Source organism: Rhincodon typus, chromosome 31 (assembly GCF_021869965.1).
Source record: "Rhincodon typus isolate 14 chromosome 31, sRhiTyp1.1, whole genome shotgun sequence".
Lineage (NCBI taxonomy): Eukaryota > Metazoa > Chordata > Chondrichthyes > Orectolobiformes > Rhincodontidae > Rhincodon > Rhincodon typus.
This window is the reverse complement of record NC_063362.1, coordinates 3,365,334-3,387,916: the sequence shown is the minus strand read 5'-3', so window position 1 is coordinate 3,387,916 and position 22,583 is coordinate 3,365,334. Positions and strand designations below refer to the sequence as shown.

At 39.4% G+C, this 22,583-nt stretch overlaps 1 long non-coding RNA gene across 2 annotated transcripts in view; it reads left to right on the top strand.

Annotated features, from left to right (window-relative positions):
- The first annotated feature begins 6,382 nt into the window (after positions 1 to 6,382).
- Positions 6,383 to 22,583, top strand: part of LOC125486649 — a 22,833-nt gene continuing 6,632 nt past the window's right edge. Inside the window, exons 1-3 of one of the 2 annotated variants that reach the window (XR_007265282.1) lie at positions 6,383 to 6,825; positions 7,762 to 7,874; positions 9,907 to 10,421. This is a non-coding gene — a long non-coding RNA (uncharacterized LOC125486649). Of the gene's footprint in view, positions 6,826 to 7,761; positions 7,875 to 9,906; positions 10,422 to 22,583 lie in introns of those variants that run through there. The other variant, XR_007265281.1, reaches the window with a different exon arrangement.

Here is a 22,583-nt window from a genome sequence, read left to right as displayed (position 1 = left end):
CCACCTCAAGCCCCACCCCCATCTCCTACCTACTAACCTCATCCCGCCCCCTTGACCTGTCAGTCCTCCCTGGACTGACCTATCCCCTCCCTAACTCCCCACCTACACTCACCTTTACTGGCTCCATCCCTGCCTTTTTGACCTGTCTGTTTCCTCTCCACCTATCTTCTCCTCTATCCATCTTCTATCCGCCTCCCCCTCTCTCTCTATTTATTTCAGAACCCCCTTCCCCTCCCCCATTTCTGAAGAAGGGTCTAGGCCCAAAACGTCAGCCTTCCTGCTCCTATGATGCTGCTTGGCCTGCTGTGTTCATCCAGCTCTACACCTTGTTATCTCTTTATTTAGACTGGGTCATGTTTTATTTTTAAAAAAAAAGCTTCATTTCAATTGAGAAAAACCTAAACATTTTGTTGCAGTGTAGGTCTGGAATTTAACTCTATTTTTGTCACATGCTGCTTATTATTTTGCAAAGAGTTGAGGACCAGGATGTTCCTCCCTGTTTAGGAGGGCATATTCTCCAGTTTTCCATTGAGGAGTGCAGTATTAATCACCTTCTGATTTTTAAAAATATATTTTGAAACATGGCTTATGTACAGATTTTGGCCAATTCTGTGAAGTGTTTTAAACTTGATCAGAAAGTCATTTGACCAGGGACCCAAGTGTATCAATACCAAGGAGACATATGTCTGCAACAGAGTACCTGGGCGAGGCTGGATAAAATGTTTATTATGCTGGATTTATTAAAGAATAGAGTAAACATATTAAGGTAATTAGAGAAGGTTTGACTTCAGAACAGAAACTTCAAATTAGTTCAGGAGAATCAGAATTTCAGTTCAGAAGGTAGAATAGTTTCTCCTAGCAAGGAAACTAAATTTTTCCAGTTTAGGGGAACCATTCACCTTGCAGAATTGGTTTCTGGTCTGAAGCTTACAAGCGAAGAGAGTTTGGTTAGAAATCTTCAAGTTTTTAAAGCTGTGAAACTCTAGGCCATCAGAATGGAGAGGTTCAAGGCTACATGGAGCAGGCTGGAACAGGGTACTGAGTTGGATGGGGCAGGTGTGATTGGCCTACTGTCGCTGCTTTTTTTTAATGTATGTTTCTATGTGCATGCAAACAGACTTGGAAAGGAATTGTAAAACCAAAGGTCTCCATAGTTCAAAGGGGAGAAACTGACAAGCGATAGTTAAATAAAGGTTTAAAAGGCTGAGATTAGAATGATTGTATTTTGGGATTGAGCTTTGTGAAGCAGTTTGAAAGTTTGTTTTGATGTTTATGTTAAAACTTTTCTGTCTTCTATTTTTTATGTATATAACTATTTATTTTGTGTAATAAACCTTCTGTTAAATAACATCTGCAGCCTCATGAATATATGCATGGTTTAACTTTCTGAAGTTGATTATCGCAATGGTTAAACACATGATCTGTCAAGTCAGGTTTTGTTCTAAAATCTGACATGTCCAGTGTTACCAGCAGCTAGAGTCATCAAAGATGGAGCTGACAAGATGTTATAAATCTGAAAATGTGCAGTATTTTAAAGATTTAAGTTACTTTAGTGAAATGATGAGAATATTTGACTCCATTTATTTTGACAAAAAAATTTGTGTGCACTGTCATCTACTCCTGAATGTATTAGAGGCATGTTTAGTATTACTTTGTATCTGAGTATACAAAAACACTGGCTTAATTTTTACCAGAGATCTTCACAACTTCAGCATGCAGTGTCATTGCTGTTACTGTTCAGTGCAATGTTATTTCATGCACTTTCCAGAAAAATGCCATTTTCTCCAGTGAGTTTTCAGAATTAACAGATTTCAAACTTAAGTCAGTTTGGTTTCTAGGTGTAATTTGCTTCCATTTTAATCTTAAGCAGAAAACATAAGAAGTGTGTCTGGAGCAAAAAGTAAATTTCTTGATGACACAACTACGGTAGTGCTGCAGGATAGGAGACAAATTGGTTAACTATAAAGGCGTAGAGTATACTTCCATGAAATAAAACCAAACATTTAATGTTAGGAGGGCTCAGAGTTCAGTTTTCTGAAAGGCTCAGCTCAAATATTTGCTTTAATAAAGGGTTGATAACTAACTCGCAGCATCGTTTTCAAATGCAGTCAGATTGAACTTGTTCAACAATTTTGCATTCACCCTAGAGTTTGCTGTGTAGTGAGCTAACTGGTAAGGACCTTTTACAAAAAGACCTTATTCCTCTAGGACAAGGAGGCAGAAATTGGACAGTATTACCAAGCATATTTGTTAACATGTATGTATTATGGCAAGTGAAGACAAGGTCAGTTATGCTGGTGGTGTCTTCATGGTTTGATGGCACATCTACATCTTATGGAGTTATCAGTGGTCTCACATTTCCAACATTGTTCTGGACTCAATGACCGTGGTGATTTAGAGAGCCTGGGCTACAGTATTGGAGCCTCGGATGGATTCTGTGCTGTGAATACCATGTCATAGATCACTTCTTTATCAATGCCCTTACCTGAATATTAACTGTTGAGATAATGCCAGAAGAAGAATCCTAATTCCCATTATTTTGTATTCTGATTCTGCTTTTGGTTACCAATTTGTATTTTTGGCTGGAATGTCTATTTTATGCCGCTAGATATTGCTGAAAGCATTGTCAATACAAAGGGATTTTGTGACACAATGGTAGTGTTCTTATCCTGGACCAGAAGGTCTGAACTCAAGTCCCACCTGCCATGGAGATGTGTCATAATATGTCCCAATGGGTTGATATATGCCTGTCTTTGATCTTTGTATGCATTATTTATATTATTCTGTGGAATTATTAAACTATTCCTTGCAGGACAAATTAATAATGAGCCCCAAGCAATGCCCTATTCCAGGTCTGATGTTTGCCAGATGTCAGGCTGTGTTGGATTTCTGGTCTGGTTGTGCTCCAGCCAATTAGTGCTTTCATATAAGTAGGATTGGGTCCAGGGTATCCGTTTAGTCAGGAATGACCTCCCTCACAGTGTCATTCTTTTGTATTGAGAATGATTGCAGATGGTTATGCGATTTTGGGTTTTGGGTGAGAGTTTTCAGATGTTTGATAAGCCCCACCTTAACCTTTGCTGCTCCTCTTCCAGAGAGAACATTGGGTTGTCAGTTGGTAAGGGTGGTGGCAGGTTGTTGACTTGAGCAGCTGCATTCTTTTTTCCCAGTCTCTCTCATTGATCTATTCCAGTGATCGCTCCTGTTGATTTTAAAGAAATTGACATTGTGTTTGAAGATTAAGCACCATGCTGGTGGTGATTGGGCACCAGCTATTTGTTGATCATAACAGAGCAGAAGAGCTTCATACAAGCTTTGAGATTGTCATTGAAATATATCCTTTAGCCCCCTTGTGTAAATGGGTTCCTTGGTAAAGCTCTGAGTAGAGCACCAGTTTGGGCAATCATGAGTCGAACATTCAAGCAGCCTATCCCATCTATTTCTCTTAAGTTGTGAAATTATCATGACTTTTACATTTGGTATGTCTGTGATGTGGAGAATCTTCATGGTTGTTCTTTTGTTCTTCCACTGATTCACAAAAGTTAATGTCTATAAGGCGCTCAAATGTTATTTTCCTATAGAGAAGCATGGGGAGAACTACTGTCCGATAGACTGAACTTGCGTTGGGTCTGATGTCAGGATTCTTAACCTCGAGTACATAATTTAGCACAGACTGAACCAATATGTTGGATTCTCGGGTGTCCTTGTTCATCAGTGTCAATTTTTTGGAGTAGACAATTTCCAGGATATGGGATCTGAGCAATGTTCTCCAACTCTACATCCTGAATCTGAATTGAAGGCGTTGGATTTATTATGTCGAGGACTTATTATCTTTCTGGCCTTCAAGGCAAATTCCATATTTTCATGGGTTTTGATGAATGTCAACTCTGCCATTATTCTTCAGACTGAGCACTAACTCAAATATCATCAACATACTGTAGTTCTTTTGCAGACATTGTTACTGTCTTAGTAAAAGTTGAAGAATTGACAATCAGTGCTGCTACCATCAGAGTTACTACCATAGCCCCGTGGAACCTGTCCTAGCATTGCTGTGATAAATACCAAGAATAGTGTTGGTGTGGTGATATAATCCTGTTTGACAGCACTTTGATGGAGAAGGTGTCAAGTGGATCCATTGCATAGTAGTGTTATTTGAATATTGTAGGAGATGTGATGATTTTTATCTGGTCATCCACATTGCTGTAGTATTTCCAAAAGGGGAATTTGTTTCACCTGAGTTGAAAGCTTTTGAGAGACTGCGAAATGGCCCCATAGGAATGGATGTTCTGCTCTCGTGCACTTTTCCTGAAGTTGTCCAGGAATGACCAACGCTTTGGTCCTTGCTAAATGGAAGGCTGGAAATTAAAATCTGTTTATTTCACTATGCTGTTATAAATAATGTAGTGTTCAGTGTTTGCTGTGGGTACAACCTTTTGGGACTAGCTTATCCACACTTGGGATGTGCTATCTACTTATTCTTCTGCTTGATGCTAGCTGTGAAGATTCTCCCTAAGTTATCACACCAAATGGCAGATCAAAATTTAGATCCTTTCACCCTGAATAGTGAGCTGCCTTTTGTCCTTTTTCTTGGTGCCAATTTGACAAAAGAATGTGCAAATCCTTTATCATCTGATCTATGCCATCATTATTTAAAAGATTAAGTCTTGGTACACTGTGGGAAGCCATTCAGCTCTGAATGATTATCTATCTGGCTTCCAGCATTTTCTTGAGAGCTGTGCAGGTCAGAGCCGTTCAAGTAGAATTCAAGGACTTTTCAAGTGTGGTTAGAGTTTTTGTCTCTCATCACACTGTTGGGTAGTGAATTTCTACAATCCTGCCCTCCAGAAGAGAAATGTTTCCTCTTCTCCCCTCTAGTTCTTTGAGCAATTCCTTTCAACCTCTTGACATCCACCTGGTTTTTGATCACTCTGCTAAGGTAAAGAGCCTATTCCGATTTATCCTGAATTCGGTCCCTCTCTTTACCCATCTCAAGTCAACCCACAGTCCCAGCTTATCCAATCTTTCCTCATAAATAACGTTTGCCAGTCCAGGCCGCGTTCTTGTAACAGTAACCGTGAAATGCCAAGCAATTTAAATCATGCCTGAAATCCAATTGCGAGCTCCGGGTTGAAATGCTTTTTGAAATCCCATTTCAAACAGTAGAAGCTTTTATCAGATGGAAACTATAAATTGCAACTATTTTATTTGTGCATTTTCACCTAAATTTTGAATTTGCAGATTTGTATTCCAGATTGTTGATATTCCTAAGGATTTGTATTTTGTCAGAAACTCCATGAGTATTTGTTTTGTGGCTTTTGCAATATTGTGGCAATAAGTCTTATGGTTCTCAGCAGTTCAAGATGATGTTTCATTTGCTAAAATCTAGTTATTTCATAAAGTATCCGGAAGTACATTGCAAAAAGTTCAAGTTGGACACTGCCCAAATGACTTCAGGGCCTTTTTTAAAAACAAAAATGCCTTCGCAGAACTGACCCACACCCATCTACTTCTGTTTTGAAATTCAAATCCAAAAATATAAAGTATCTTTCAATATGATATGCATCTATCCATTCAGTAAACAAATTAGCTTTTAAACCTTTGAGCTATATAACCACGGGATGTATTACACTACACAGATGGTTTATTTCTAATTTCAAATCCTGGTGCTGCACACTTTGCAGCTTTGCCTACTCACGCTCTCCTTCCTGCTTTTTTAAATAAATGAGTAGAGCTTGACTTTATTTTTGATTTTTAAGTGGTCCCACTTTTGGGAGAAGGGCACGTAATCTCTGCTAAAGAGGAGTTATATTTTTGGATCTTGATATAGAGGGCAGAATTGCAATTGAATGCTAAGTCTAGTTTAAGAGTGATCACTTTCCGCTTGGCTCTATTGGTACAGCTCTCACACCCCAAGGTTGCACACAGTTTTTGAAGTTCTAATCTAGGCTGAATGCTGAACTGTCAGAAATGCTGTCCTTCAGAGGAAATGTTAAGCCTGCATGTTTAGATGGAGGTTAAAGCTGCAGGGGAAAATGGTGAGTCAGAGAGGACGAGCTAATTTGGTCTAAAAAGTTTTCTTCATTCCAGCTGATCTTGTCTTGTGAGCTTCTTGAGTTGACTTAAAACTGCTTTGTTAAAGCTGGCTGTTTCAAAATATAAAAATGAATCACTGTGGAGTTTTACAGAGTCCCTTTATAATTTCTTTGAGCCTGAGTTTGATGCATGAAATAGCCCAGATTGAGCTCCTGTATGGTTCTCTGTGCTCGTCTCTCCCTCTCTGTCTCTCTCTCTCTCTCTCTCGAAGAGCTTGATTTACATTTGTTTGGTTTGTCCTGAATGCCCTGCACAGCAGGGGGAGGCAGTCTGCTTTATTTCCAAGTGTCCAGGGTTGGGGAGAGAGAGATTTGTGCATTACTACAAACATGTGGTGCATTGCCTACCTCTTCACTTCTCCATTTGAGCTTATTCTTGCTGCTTTTGGAAGCTGAGACTGGAATGACCCTTTGTGCATCGTTTGTGAACTGGCAGTTTAAGTAATTGGATAAGTAGTGTACCTTCTACCTGCTGTTATTGAACAAGATTACCCTCCGTTATTCCCTTCTGAACTCGGACTGAACTGTCACTTTGAGATCTGTATAGACATGGCAGGCAGGATGTGAAATTCCTCTTTGTTATTTAGACTCTACCTCATGCAGATTTATTGTTTGCTATGTGAAATGTTTTAAAAGCATTATTTGGATTAGCTGAGAAGATCCATTCATCTACCTGGAATCATGGATGTTTATGATTCTTTGCGTTTCTTTTCAACTTGGCTAGGATCCTGAGGTAGGAATATTACATTTATTTTGTTATATTGTGTGTGACTAAACTTCAGTCATCTTGTTAGTCTAGAGCTGGTCCTTGTTTAACCCTGTGAAGTCGTGCTTTTCCACAGTATTTTATAAAATTGATGATTTACAGACTGAAACATTCAGGTTTTGTTACAGCATAAGATGAGTAATTCTGTAAGTAGATGGCAGCATACTATACTCAAATAATTACATTTTGAAATGTACTGTTACAAAATATAAGGACTGGGTGTTCAGTTGTCTTCAGTTCTGGTATTTCAAATTACTAACAGCCATTTCTTTATTTGATACAAGACTAACTTATTAATGACTTAACGTGAGCACATGAAAAAAGCATCAGTGGAAAACATGACAGTACAAGTTCAGACCTCCATTGTTTTAAAACCAAGCCAAAAAATTTGCTTACAAAATAAAGGTCCTGTTTTAGACTACAGATCGCACACGTGTACTGCTTATTTATGCCAGCATGTGCCTGCAGCTGACGGAAATTAAAAAAGCTCTTTATTCAATGTGAGATTTCACTGTGGTTAAAATTGACGCTCTTGTTAGGTTACTTAATTATCACTGCTCGTTCTTTTTCACGCTGCAATTTGTGGGATGTGTGGTAAAATACAGTTTGAGAGCTCAAATGCAAGCATACAATGCTATGCTTATTTTCTAAACAGAATATATAGAACTTGCAATAAGATAATTTTCTCCAGGGCTTGCCTGAGAAAGAGCCACTTCCTGGTTCTTATGAACAGAGCAAATTGACAATTGTGACCTCTGTGTTCTGGAAGCTGAAACATGGGCAGGTCCAGCTGGCCTGTAGTGTTAATTTGTACCACTTCAGGAACTTGCCTGAACAATGCTGATTGCAATAAAGCTGTGGAAAATATTTTAAGAATGTTTTATTAAATTTATATTTTGATAGATTTCTGGAATGAAAGAGAAGAAAATGATATTTTAGAATCTTAACCAGATGATTTGTGGTTTCTAACCCTGACCGTGCTGAAAATCCACTTCCACTTCGCTCACACAGGCTGTGTGAGTCAACATTTAAAGATAAATAATGCTTGCTTTGAATAAAGAGAAGCTAAAGATAATTCTCATAAATTACTGTTTTCTTGTGTTTATCCTTAAATTGTTTTCATTTTGAGCTCTCTCATGTCAGACAGTGAGATGTTATAGAATGAGGTTTTGTCTATTTGCTTGCTAATAATCAGTATGGGTTGACACCAATGCTGGGAAGAGTTAAATACGAGTTGATTTTTTTTCCATTTTAAGTTTATTTATAAAATTATAAAGCCTATTATTATACAACGTTTTGACATGAAATTACAGGAGGTACAAGAAAATTCACCTTGCCCTAACTTTACAGCATGTTCCGCTGCCACAGACTTTAATGTTTACAGCATATATTCCATGTCAGGCATACAGCCCCAGTGCAAAATGCTTCAAATTCAAAAATGACAGAAACCGCAATGGAGGCAACTTTATTCCCTGCACTGTGTTCCATTCTCAGGTGTCTCGACAATTTTAATAGACTTGAAGTTCACAGTGTACATTTCTTGTCTGATACACAACCTGAGAAATTCTACAGTGTCAGATCCCTCTGTGTTTTCTTTTTATTCATTCATGGGATGTGGATGTCTCTGGCTAGGCAGCATTTATTGCCCATCCCTAATTGCCCAGAGGGCAGTTCAGAGTCAACTACATTGCTTTGGTCTGGAGTCACATATCGTCCAGACCAGGTAGGGATAGCAGTTTCCTTCCCTAAAGGACATTAATTTTTCCTGACAATTGACAATGGATTCATGGTCATCATTAGACCCTTAATTCCAGGTTATTATTGAATTCAAATTCCACCATCTGGAGCAGGATTCAAACCTGGATCCCCAGAACATTAGCTGGGTCTCTGAATTCACAGTCCAGCGATAATACCACTAGGCCGTTGCCTCCCCACGAGGGGAACCTTAGATGGTGACTCCTTCCCATTGCGCCTCTGTGGCACCAGTGCCAAACTTTGGTACACCCCTCAGCAGATTCGGAGATGAGTTGAATTAGTGTTGGGTAGTTGTGTATTTTATGTGGGTCGCTGGGTAATTAAAAGTCACGGAAATTTCTCTTGTGGCCAACCATGTCTCATGGGTGATGGTGATTTTTTTCTTTGGCTATGGAATCATAGCCTGCACCTTGCTGATAAATTCGAACTTTGCAGTTTTCCTTTGTTACCTTCATCTAGACAGCAAGAGAATGAGAAAAGAATGAGGTGAATGTGGGTTTTTCCTGACACTCGGGCTGGATTCTAAGACCAGGACCAGGTGGGCTGAGGTCAGGTCAGAGGTTAAAATTTTAAAAGATCTTAAATTTGACTTCAGTGCACCCACCACAGAGGCAAAGCCATCCTACTCCTTGGTGCAGGTTGGGAGGTTAAATATTTAACTGAGGCTTGCTAGCCTGTGCTTTGGCTGAGTTATTCCAAGCATCACAAAAGCCAGCAACTGAAGGGAAGTCAAATACAACTTCAGGGAGATGGTAAATGCCTTTAGTGCACTGCTTATAGATCATGGGGGGCATGGTGCTTTCCCTTGTCCTTCCAACTGGATAAGGCTGCAAGTTGCACTTGCAAGCCATACCAACTGGCCTGAGATTCTGCACATTGTAAACGAGAGAAACTTGGGAGAAATAAAAGAGAAAAAGGTAAGAGATCAAACAAAAAGTTACATCAGTAAAACCTAATAGAAATGGAGGAAGGAGAAGATAATAAGAACAGTAGGAGAGAGAAGCTGAGATACTGTCATGTTAAGGATGCAGCATAACCACCTTGACAAACGCAATTCTTTGGAAATTAGGAAGTCAGACACAGTAGATAACTGTTCTAACTTCCTACCCACACTCATTTTTTTAATGATCAAAAAGAGCTGAGAAGATAGCTTGTTCTTCTCAATTATTTGAATGGTTCATAGAGATTGTTTTAATTTATATAATGGACGCATTTTGGCAGCCCTACAACCTCTCCCAGTGTTAGGTTGCTGGTGACTTTTGTTTGGCTTCTAAAACTTTGCTTCCTGAACAGAGTGCTGAGCTCCTGTAATGAAAACCAAAGAAATGCAGTGCCTGGAAGAATGAGAGATGGGGAATGAAGTTGATTTAAAATATCCTTTTCAAATTAAGGACTCATGTAGGAGACCAGTGACATGCAACGTTGAATTATACCTATTTTAGAAAATTTCTGTTAGAAAGAAGGAGTTAGATCAGGAGACAACAGTAGGCTCCAGGAAGAGGAACAGCAAGTAGAACTGTGTATTTAGAAAGAACCATAACAGGGCAAATGTTCGCTTTTCCACCTGCTGTTGCGACCTCTTAGTATGTGTGCCAATTTAAACAGTTTTATGGTGATTGTGGAGATTGCTAGGAGCTTAAACCCACTTTGTTCTAGGGAGACAGCCCACTTTAAATTTGTAAAGCATGGCCGCAAATGGTGGAAAGAGGAGTCTTAAATTCCATAAGTATTGACTAAATTTAAACCCAGAGAGCTGGTTCTCTTTCTGCACTCCCAGCAACACTCCTTCTCTCTCTCCACCAGCACCCCCCCACTCCCACCCCCCTCCCCCCTCCCCCCCCCCACCCTCCCCCCCCCTCGCCCTCCCCCCCCCCCCCCACCTACCTTCCATGCTGAAAAAATTCACTTTACCTGATTCATTTTTGCCTGTTGCATCAGAATTTGAATGTAACTTCGTGGTCTTTATTTGTGTCTTCGGGTTTGTGATGGCAGAAGAATAATTTGGGGGATTATAATGTTGCCTTCTTGTTGTGTGATGCTCCCTGTTTGAATTTTTAAATGAATATCGAGACTGTACTTGGCTCAGCAGATGATCACAGGTATTGGTCATCAGTAACTTTGCCAGATGCAATGCTACACATTTTCTGCATTGTTGGACACAGGTGCTAGCGCATAGGAAAACATTTGTGCACCAATTAAATATTTATATCACTATGCTGTCACTCCTAGACACCGTCTTGGCCCGCGGTACTTGTAAACCAGCTTGCCAATTCTCGAACCATAAAATCAAATATTAATCTTATTAATAAATGCTCATGCAAATAACTATGCATAGTTCAACATGACTATATTCACTTATTATGTAATGAAAATCATAATGTCAATCACTGTTAATAATTTCAAAGGAATATGTTTGAGGTAAAGTTCAGATTAAAAAGCATACGTTTGATTCAAAGAGTAGAAAACTACAAATGCTGAAACTATGAAATAGAAGCAGAAAATGCAGGCTGTCAGTGAGCTAAAAGGGAGAGATCAGAGTTTTGTCTCCAGCTTGTCACTGAGCTGGTGCATACCAAGCTGCATTTGCAGTATTTCATCTTTCGTATGAAACCTGGATCTTTATTTGATTACTTGGAAGTTCTGGGTTGCAGATGTCTTGTTCCTGTCACACTCAGCAGCTGTTCAAGCCCAGGCCTGGAGTTTGAAAGCTGAGTTCAGTCAAACACAATGGGGATAATGAATAGCCTGAAGTCATTGATGAGGTCGATTTTAAAATTAAAACCAAAAAAAAAATGCAGCTTACAAGATTTCACACAAATGTTTGGCTACCAGTTTACCTTCATTACGTTTTTAAGTTAACATGGAAACCAAATCTCAGGATATTAACTGAATGAAGAGGAGACAAATGATGGTGAAAAACATATGATGGCTCTGAATAGACCAACATGGAGGGAAGTATCAATGATCATATTTCAACTGCTACATAATCTCAGCTGACACAGTGTAGTACTGGTTTAGAGCTTTGTGGGCAAGTGGCCCCTTTTGAATGACACTTTAAACTGAGGCCTATTTATTCCAGTGGTTAAGAATATTGTCTATAATCCTTGAAGAACATGTTCAGTATTTGTCTGAGCCAACATTACAAATTGTCATTTTCCTCTTTGTTCTTGTGGGATGGTGTAGTCTTTAAAATTTATTTTTCAAAACAATACTTTTAATTAAAATTTGTACAAGTGCATTACATAACAATTCATTTTTAACATTGCATGAAGTGAAAAACTGTTCAGTTTTTTTCATTGTAGCATTTGGCACTCTACAGCAACAGATTTACAACTTGCATTGAAATATACATTCCATAACAAAGCTGGAGTCTGAGGGGTTTCACATGGATCCTAGTCCCTGGGAATACTATCGTGGAGGGTTTAGATGCTGGTCTTTCCCCATCAAGCCTTTGTAGTGGCTACCGTAGAGGTTAGTGCATCCATTAGTACATTACTGTGGACCTTGGAGTATGCTAGCCTGCAATTGGTCTTTAAGAAATTTGCATATCAACAGAGATTGATCATATGCTTTGAAATGTTGCTTTGGGATATGATGAAGCACTTAATAGCTGCAAGTATTTTCTTGAAAGAATTAGGTGTTATCCTGCAGTGAGATTGGAATTTCTGCCCACTATATTCTGTTTAGATAGGTTACTCTTCATTCCTTTTTAGTTTTGAAAATTTGCAGAATTTTGTTTTTGTTTGCAGTGTTTTGCTTTTATTTGTGCATTTTGTTTGTTCATTGCATTTTGCATATTCCTGTGAAATGCCTTGCTGCATTATTAACACTGTATAAGTGCCAGTTGTTTTTGTATTGAAGATTGTGTCAAAAAAGATAATGAAGAGGGATTCTGCAGAACCAAAAAGAGAACCAAGCACATTTTAATGTACATAGTGTGTGCACTGTCTTGTGGTCTGGTGTACAGCTGTGTTGTGACAAATCACAGTGCATCATTAATGTAATGAGCAGGAATACGATAAGCATATCTCAAGTCATTTTTAGTGACTAAGTGCAGGATATCATATTATCAAACAGCATCGGGTCAATTATGTAAATAACTGCTTAGTACTCGATAAATGAATCATCTCCTGTTTTATGGAATATATTGGATATGATATTTGGTACTGTTGGGCTTTTTGAAAATGCCCGTTAATACCAGATCATTTGTATTTTGATCTCTGAGGATCAGATATGGCTCATGTTTATACTTTAGAGTAGGTCTGTGTGATTTAGAAGTTGTTTCAAAATGTGTCCCATAACAAGAATTATTAGTAGCATGGTATGAAGAATACCAAAATATTATTTCTTCAGTTTTTCTTGAAACAGTCAAATATTTCATTGTACAGTTGTCAAGAACAGTTGCATTTCCAATGAGTGAACAGACGTGAATGTTTTGTTCTTGTACAGATATTAAAACACAAACCCTCCACACCCCCCAGCCTTATCCCGTGTGCAACCCTCCCCTCTACTCCTTGGCTCCCTGACCTGACCTAACCTGTCCACCTTCCTACTCACTTATCCACTCTACCCTTCCCACTGACAAATCACAATAACTCCTTACCTGCATCCACCTATCACCATCTGTCCTCCCCTCCCCCAACCTCACCTCTATTTCTGGGCTACCCTCTCTGTCCCCAGTCCTGATGAAGTATTTTGATCCAAAAAGTTGACTTTCTTGCTCCTCGGATGCTGTCTGGCCTAGTGTGCTTTTCCTGCTTCACGTCTGTTGACTCTGGCTTCCACCATCCTTACTGTTTCCAAAACACAATCTTCTCCACCTCTTTTCAAATGTCTAAGAGTAAAATAGCCTGGGACCCATAGAGTGGAATTAGAAAGGGCGGGAAGAATTCGCTTTCTCATTGTTGTACAGTGAAGAATAGCTGAGAAATGGTGAATTGTCAACAGCCTAATCTTTGCAGATTCTAATACAGTGGGAGACTGGCAAGACAATGTTAATGTTGGCATTTTCCAAAGCATAAAATTCTTAAGCATAAAAAGTGTGGTCTTCTTCAAAGCAACATTTTATTAAACTGTAAAAACCAGACAACTGTGGATTCTTGGAAATCCAAAACAAAAAAAGAAATTGCTAGACGAGGTCTGGCGTCATCTGTGGAGAGAAAGCAGAGTTAGAGTTTTGGCTCAAGTGACCCTACTTCAGAACTGAGTCACTGGAGCCGAAACTCTAACTCTGCTTTCTCTCCACAGATGCCACCAGACTTCGTCAGTTTTTCTAGCAATTTCTGTTTTTGCTTGTGTACCACGTGTGATTGCATGCTCTTGAACGATGGAGAACTATAAATCTTTTCATGATCATAAGTAGCTTAGCTTGTGCCTTTTCTCATTAAAGTCCCATCCTTTATGATTCCTGGCCCATGAGCTTCATATGAATTTCAAACGACAACCAAGTATGACAGGTTTCAAAAACAGTAATTGGAGATACTTCTGCTATCAGCTCTTGTCTGATGGCATAAAGAAAGGCAGTTGACTGTTCAGTTTACGTTTTGTACAATGCCAGCCCAAGGTTTTTTAGGCTTTGCTACACTAATTCAAAAATCAGGGCAAAAATCAGGAAAGGTGTGCTTTCATATAAACTGAACCTTCCAAAAGTTTGTACTCATTATTCATAAGATAAGGATTTCATTTTATAGATGAGACCTTTGCAATGGCAATCATTTTTCATTGGCAGTCAGTAGTCATTTTAAATTGTACTAGGAAATTGAAATTCTGATTCACCTTTCTGTCTTTGCCATTTGATGTTTCTCCCTTGACACTGAAAGGCTTTAATTTCACTAACAGAAGCACGCTGTACAGTGCTTCATGTTACTTGAAGTAGGATATTTACTAACTCCAGATATGAAGAAAGATTTTATGGCTGTCCCTTTACAATGAGAACCTAATACTAGGCAAAATATTGATGTGTTATTCTGAGTTTTTGTTTAAACTTGGATTATTTTTGGAACAATTTAATGGATTAAAATAGTCTGAAAGGGAAACTAATTTTAGATATTGGGATTTGCTTGGAGAAGATTTCATGAGTTCAAAATTTAATTAGCAATCATCATTTCAAAATCCATCTCTGGATTGAGGAACATAACGTTTCTCCTGATGTGGAGAATGCTTGATAACATGGTGATTCTTGTGGTGATCTACGATCTATGCGGACATCCTGTATAATAGTTTCATTTTCAGACAGGCTGTAAAGGTTCAAGAAAGAAGCTCATCATCACCTTCTGCGGAGTAATTAGGCATGGACAAGAACTCAAAGTTAGTAAGAACTGCCGATGCTGGAGTCAGAGATAACAGTGTAGAGCTAGAGGAACACAGCAGGCCAGGCAACATTAGAGGAGCATGAAAGCTGACGTTTCGGGTCGGGACCCATCTTCAGAAATGGGGGAAGGGGAAGGGAGCTCTTAAAAAGATGGAGGGGGGGGGGGGGGGGGCTGGGGAAGGTAGGCGGGATGGTGATAGGTGAGAGCAGGTAGGCAGTGGTGGGGAATGGTCAGTGAGGGGGGAGGAGTAGATAGGTGGGAGAGAAGATGGACAGGTTGTGTCTGGTCAAGGAGGCGGGATGAGAGGGAGGGTTGGTCATGGGATGAAGCTGGAGGTGGGGAGATTTTGAAACTAGTAAAGTCCACATTGAGACCATCGGGCTGTAGGCTCCCAAGGCTGAACATGAGGTGCTGCTGCTCCAGTTTCCGGGTGGTGTCACTCTGACACTGGAGAGCACCTGCACTCTGTTTGCGACAAACGACAACACCTTCTGGTCGCGAACCACTTCAAACCACCCACCCCCAACACTCCCTGGGCGACATGTCCATCCTGGGCCTCTTCCAGTGTCACAATGACACCACCCGCAAACTGGAGGAGCAGCACCTCACATTCCTCATATTATTCCTCAGCACCTCATGTTATGAACAAAAACTGTTGGCCTTGTCAGCAATGCCAACATCCTGTGTATGAACAGGTTTATATTCTGATTTGAGACATTTTCGCACCAGTTTAATTTTACAGTTTTTAAGCTTTAGTCATGATAGTTCAAAACAAAATCTGAATTTATAGAGTCACCAATAATACAAAAATGAAGAACATGCTATTACAAAAGATCTTGTGCTGAATGTATTGTAGCCAGTTAAACTTTATGCAGAGCATCTTTCCGTAAATCAGCCTATACCATAAATGATTGATTAATCAGTATTGCATGAAAGTGAGCTGCTGGCTAGGACTTTGGAAAATCATCTATACTCTTTGAATAGTCCCATGGGATCTATGTCATCACTGGATACATCAAGCTTTGATTTAATGACCCATTAGAAAGACAATATTTCTGACGTTGTAGGATTCCCTTAGTAATGATTTATTCTAATAAAGTTGATAACCTACTCATTGTCAATATAATACCTCTATGTATAAATGAGCTTGCCATGTTTTATTAGCAGTGGTTGAGTTAGTAGTACATTGCCTCTGAATCACAAGATTGCAGATTTGTCCCAGTCTAGGGCTTGAGCATAAAAATCAAGACTGATACTCCATTGTAGTGCTGAGGCACTGCTGTACTGTCAGAGGTGCTTCCTTTTGGTTAAGCTGTTAAAAGGCTCCATCTGCCCGCTCAGGTGATTATCTGGGTCATCATTGCATTGCTGTTTTTTGAGATATGGTTGTATGCAAATTGGCTGCTGTGTCTCTAGCATCAAACAGTGTCTACGCCTTCTTTAAAAAAAACTTCCTTGGCGGTCAAATACTTTTGGATTGTGTGTTGAGTTATCGTCACTGAGACATGTCTCTCTTGCAATTGCAAAATCCAGACCATGAGAATTTTTATGGAGAACGTGTCCTTTTTCAGTATTGAAATTTTGCACTGTTGCATTTATTTGTTAACATTTTTGTTTTCCCATGCTACTGGATGTCCTTTAGGTAATGTGATTCAACAAAAGTAGATCTGTTACCTAAATTAGTCCAAATAATGTAATTGTAATCTATTAATTGGTAATTTATCAGGAGCCACATTATAGAACATCTGCCTTTTGCTAATGCTGAATCTCTGTTGTTAATGTGTAGTGGAGGTGCATTTGGAGGGCATTACTCATGTAGCCATTACTGTTGTGTAAATCCATGGAAAAGTATAGCAGGGGAGGTGAAGGTGACATTGTGTAAACACTTCTTAAACTTTATCATTTAGTTTGCTTGAATAAACACGGTGGTGATCTCCTCAATGATATCCAGCCTGCTGCTTCCCCTTTTACTGACTTTGTTGAAAATACCATCTAAATTTTAAACGTATTCACTTCAAACTGATTAATGAAATGGGGTTGAGACCTTTGGTTGAACCTTTGTGAGTCGACTACAATTGCTGGAGTTAATGCACCATTGTCTCCTGCTGGGTACTGTACAGCTTCTGTTCATGCTTCTTGATTCATGTGGCTAATGTTGTGCAAACACATGAGTAAGAACAAAGGTTACCTGAAATAAAATCTTAAATACTGAAAGTGCAGTGAAGTGATGAAAAGGAAAGTAATAAAATATGATGCAGATACACTCTCAAATCTTGCTGTCCTGGGGAAGTGGGTGAGGCATGGAAGAGTTATTCAATCTAACGCATGAAAATTGAATATCAAAACCGTATCAACCTAAAATGCTTTACAATCAGATCAGTTAGTTCTCCTGCGTGCCATATGAACTGGTTAAGGTGTTTCAGTTTGAATTAAGGCATTCTGATTCCCCCAGGGAAAATTGACAGGTTCTGAAATCTGACATGGTCTTGGTCCCAAACTTGATGGATTTGAGACAATACCTATGTAGGGAAAAGACAACATAAAAGAGAGAGATAAAAATGGATAGTCTAGTGGCATTATCGCTAGACTATTAATCCAGAAATCCAGGTAATATTTTGGATACCAGCAACGCCACCCCACCCCCTCCAAAAATCTGGTCTGGCCTACATGTAATTCCAGACCCACAGCAATGTGTTGACTCTTAACTGCCCTCTGGGCAATAAATGCCTGTCCAGCTAGTGATGCCCACATCCCATGAATGAATGAAAAAAATTCTGGCCAGGGCTGAACTTAAAGAGCAATAATCAAATTTATGATGAGCATATTTATTAGAGCTTTGGCAAAATGTAGGCAGATTGGGCTATTTTTTTCTACTTGATAAGTTGAGTCCAGCTGGATGAGACTTTTTTTAGTTGAAAATTTAGACAGGTATTGCTTTTCACAAAATCACTGAATTTTCATTTTTGGTGTCTAGAATGACCTTTTGTGAATTGGGAGAGAATTTTATTAAGGTTTTGAAAATGAACGTTAAAAACTAGCAAGGTTTCCTTGTTCCCTGAGTACTTTTGCTAACCCATAGCTGCTGCTATGTGCAAATTCACAGGTAAAAACTGGGGTTTTGTCATAGGAAATGATGCAGCATCCCAGGATCCTACCTTTTCTTGGAGTCGTGTAGCAAAAGGAATCCACAGTAAGATCTTTAATAAAGAAAGTGAATGTTTTTATCACCTTAGACTCTGTAAGTATTCATTAGCATCATAATAGGACCAAGACTATTATAATAAGATACATGCTCGTTTTTAAAAAATGACTTGATCTTAGTATGTTGAGGTTTAAGTTGATGGAGTTTGGTGCATTTCTTTTTGCTACATTAATTTCTGCAGTTGACGTCATAGCATATTAGAATTATACAGCATGTCAACAGACCCCTCAGTCCTACTCGTCCACACCAACAGATATCCTAAACTGATCTAGTCCCATTTGCCAGCATTTGGCCCATATCCCTTTAAATGTTGTAATTGAACCTGCTCCCATCACTTCCTGTGGCAGCTTCCTTGCTATATCTCAGCTATCATGAATAATCAACCTTTAATCTGCTGATTCCTTATCCCATCTTATTAAAATTAAATTCTGGACACAATTGATATAATGTACACTTAATACTACATCCCAGTCCTTCCTGGCAGTGACAATGGCGAGGTGTGTTAATTTTCAAATCCTTATTACTACTAGTTCAAAATTCTTACTCTGTGGGATTAGTAAATAAAGTAACTGGTTGTTGGCTATTAATTGGTCCTTCTGGTTTGCAAGTAATTCTGTGCTTCTTTGTCCTCGGTCTTTTTATGGTCTGAGCAAGCTTGTGCCCAATGATTAACCAGTAACTGACTGGTTCTGTTCACTTTCTCTGACATCTTCTCTCTTTGCAGTCAAGTTAGAGGCTGAGTGGGTTGAGGTATTATCTTAACAAATGTGAAATTTTTGCTGACTCTGCCATGTCCCCACGTCCTTACTTGTTATGCTTCTGCTGGATGTACCATCCCAACTGTGTGTTGATCTGACTTGAGAAGAATAAAATGAAACTTTTCCTCAAAGTTCTCTCCATCACATCTCTTAACAGACCAAAGGTGGGTAAGAAAGTGTTGCAAGTCAGAGCCCCAGGCTTTTGGTAAAAGTGTGAGCAGGCAGGGAGTGCTGTGAAATGCTAGTTGAAAGACTGGAACTGGAGTTGGTTCTTAGCAAGAAATCTATAGAAGTGGAAAATGAATTTACTATAAGGTATCACTTCAAACAGAGATCATACTGCACTATGAGATAACAAAATGTAGAGCTGGATGAACACAGCAGGCCAAGCAGCATCAGAGGAGCAGGAAAGCTGACATTTCGGGCCTAAACCCTGCTCCTCTGATGTTGCTTGGCCTGCTGTGTTCATCCAGCTCTACACCTTGTTATCTCAGATTCTCCAGCATCTGCAGTTCCTACTAACTCTCATACTGCACTATGCAATGCTACGTTGTTGTGCTGCAGGGCATGTCTGTGTAATACTGAAAGAGAGACTGTGAGCAGATAGAATAATATGGGTCAAGTTTGGTGGCATCTTTTCCCTTCAGGGACCTAAACTTCACTCTTTCTTACTGTCCCATGATTTTGTTGTCCATAAGTAGCAAAATGGAATCAATTTGAGTTTTCTATACTTAGAGAACCCTCTGTCTACCCTCCAGACAACTTCTGCTACGCATTGTGTGTTATATTGGCAGGTCTGATCAAAACAGTTGTTTGAAAGAGTTTGAGGAAATGAGGGTAGCAGATAACATGGGAACATACTCAGTGGCAAGTTCCTCTCCATGCCTTGCTCCAACCTGACTTGAACGATAACGCAGTTCTTTTAGTTGCTGGGTGATAATGCAGGAATACTCTCCAGAACAGCAAAATGGGTGTATATATAATGCTGTAGTAATTAAGGATGGGCAATAACCTTGCCAGAGAAGCCCAAGAACAAAATTTTTAAAATCTGTTTTATTGAGCATGCAATTCTCTTTGTGCATCTGCATTATTATTTGAACAAGATTTCTCGGCAAGTCTCAGATTTTATTCGCAAATACCACCTTCCTTTTCTTGGTAGTACCACGTTTGAAAGTGCTGCTGCATGGGAAATCCCACTGGTCTTTTGGTAATCTTCTGGTGGCAGGTCCAGTGCAGGAGGAACCCTCATGTTGCATGTATAATTAGGCCAACTTGGAAGATTTGTTGAGGGCAGCTGCTGCTGTGTGTGAGATAAAACCTGAGAGTACTGTAGCGCATTGGTTCAGCAAGTGGGATGAAAAACCCTGTTCTTTCAGATCTCGGCTTCTGAATCTGTCATTGTGTCAATTAGTGAAATGTGCTGAAAAATGTGACTCTAATGTTTGATCTTGCGATTTTGAAGAGTTGGTATTGGATAATGTTGAGCAGCACATCTAGGACATTTACCCCTGGATTACTCATCCAGGCTCTCGTTCTTTATTTGTGAGCCTAAACTCTGTGAGTACGCGCTATTCTGCCACTGGAGAGCATGGGGATGATAACCAAGATGTTTGTTCCAGTTTCGACAGTCTGCAGTACTCTTTCAGTATCATTGTAATGTGTTATCTCTTGAGAGAGTTCTATTACTAGCAATGTGCTTAAAATTCACATGGAATTACCAATAACCATTCTTTTGCCACAGTATGTTGCAGGGGACATTTTTTCTCCATACTTTTTGATTGGTCAGTTGACCCTTTTCTTGTTTGGCTCTAAACTTTTGAATCCTTCATTTTAATGTTTGACTTTACTTGGATTGTATGGCACTGTAAGGAGTGTAATAACAAAGGGACGTTTATGTGAGTGGGCAAGACTGTGTAAGATTGAGGTCATTGTGGAAAAGTGCAAGGTCATCTGCTTTGGATTTGAGAAAAAGAATTTTCTAAATGGTGAGAAGTTAGGAACTCTGGGGAAACAAATTTTAGAGGTACGTGAACAGAACTCTGCAAAGCTAGTGGGTAGTGAAACAAACTAATTAAAAAAGGCTGATGGCAGATTTTATTTTTGATCCATCTGTTCAGGTACACTATGTTATAGTCCAACAGGTTTATTTTAAATCATAAGCTTTTGGAGTGCTGCTGCTTCGTCAGGTGAAGTGACACTCCGAAAGCTTGTGATTTCAAATAAACCTGTTGGACTATAACCTGGTGTCGTGTGACTTCTGACTTTGTCCACCCCAGTCCAACAACGGCACTTGCACGTTACAGGTATGCTATGGCACACCCCTGGATCAGGTGGGAATTGAGTTCAGGCTTTACAGCCCAGAGGTTGGGACACTATCACTGCACCACAAGAACTCTTTGAGCAAAAGCCTGATGGTATGTGCCTTTTAGTGAAAGTGATCGGAGGTCAAATGACTATACATTAGGCTACAGTTATAAGGAGTTTTTATTAGACTGCTTCTGGTGTACTGTAGTCACCTCTGGACACTTTAGCTCGTTAGGATATATCACCCTAGGAAAGAGTGCAACACTGGTTCACCAAAATAGCACTGGGAGGCTTAGAAAATTAAATGATGAGGACAGGTTGCAGAGCATACAGTCCACGAAGCTCTCCATTAGTTTGATACTGGTGTTATGATGCCAGGTTGATATTATTACTGGACAAGTTGGATCTAGACTGAAATTCAGCTTGATAGATCATATGTTCTATTTAACAAGGTGATCTTTCTCTGAAACACAAGCACACAGAGCTGCGGAAGACTATGAAGTAAAAGGAAAGATAAGGTAGAATAAAAAAGCTATTTGCAGATAACATTATTTGAAAGTTTTTGAAAGACAGTAAAAACGTAGTCGAAAGCAAGGGAGAATCTCTTCAGTGTTACATCTATAAGTTTGACTCCACTGTTTCTTTCATTTCCCAGTTTTGAGAGTTTGGTGATCTCTCCTTGATAACTTTCACAACTGCCTGGAGACTTTCTCAGCTTCAGATGATCCCTTCTGGGTGCTAACCAAACACTTCTGATTTGGGAATTCCATACTAAAGCTGTTATATTAAGGTAACCTATTTCTTAACAGTTCTAAACAATGTCTCCTTTCTTCAGGAAGAAGTTTCAAATGTCTAACTTTCACCAGGACCTCTGCAAACTGTAAATCAAAAGCATTCCAAGCTATGGGGTTTTCTCCTAAGCAAAAAAAAATCCTGACCCTCCTGAATAGAAAACAAGCTAATGCTGCTCAGTGGTGATGCTGGCCGCATTCAGTGTTTGCATTCAATGCAAACTAATTTCTGTTATCATCTCGGGAGCCTTCAGTTTTAAAGGAGGAGGGTCACTGGACCTGAAATGTTAACTGTGCTTTCTCTCCACAGATGCTGCCAGATCTTCTGAGTTTCTCCAGCAATTTCCGATTTTGATTTTCAGCATCCACAGTGTTTTTGTTTTATTTTATTACCCTCATTTTCATACTGGTTTAAAAAATATGGTTCCAGAAACACTGACCAGTTGATAATTAAATCTTCCCATTCATGCACCAAAATCCACATGCCACTAGCTCAAAATACAAACTAATACAAAATCAATTCTATTTATTTATTTATTTTTCTGTGTGTGTGTGTGTGTGTGTGTGTGTGTGTGTGTGTGTGTGTGTGTGTGTGTGTGTGTGT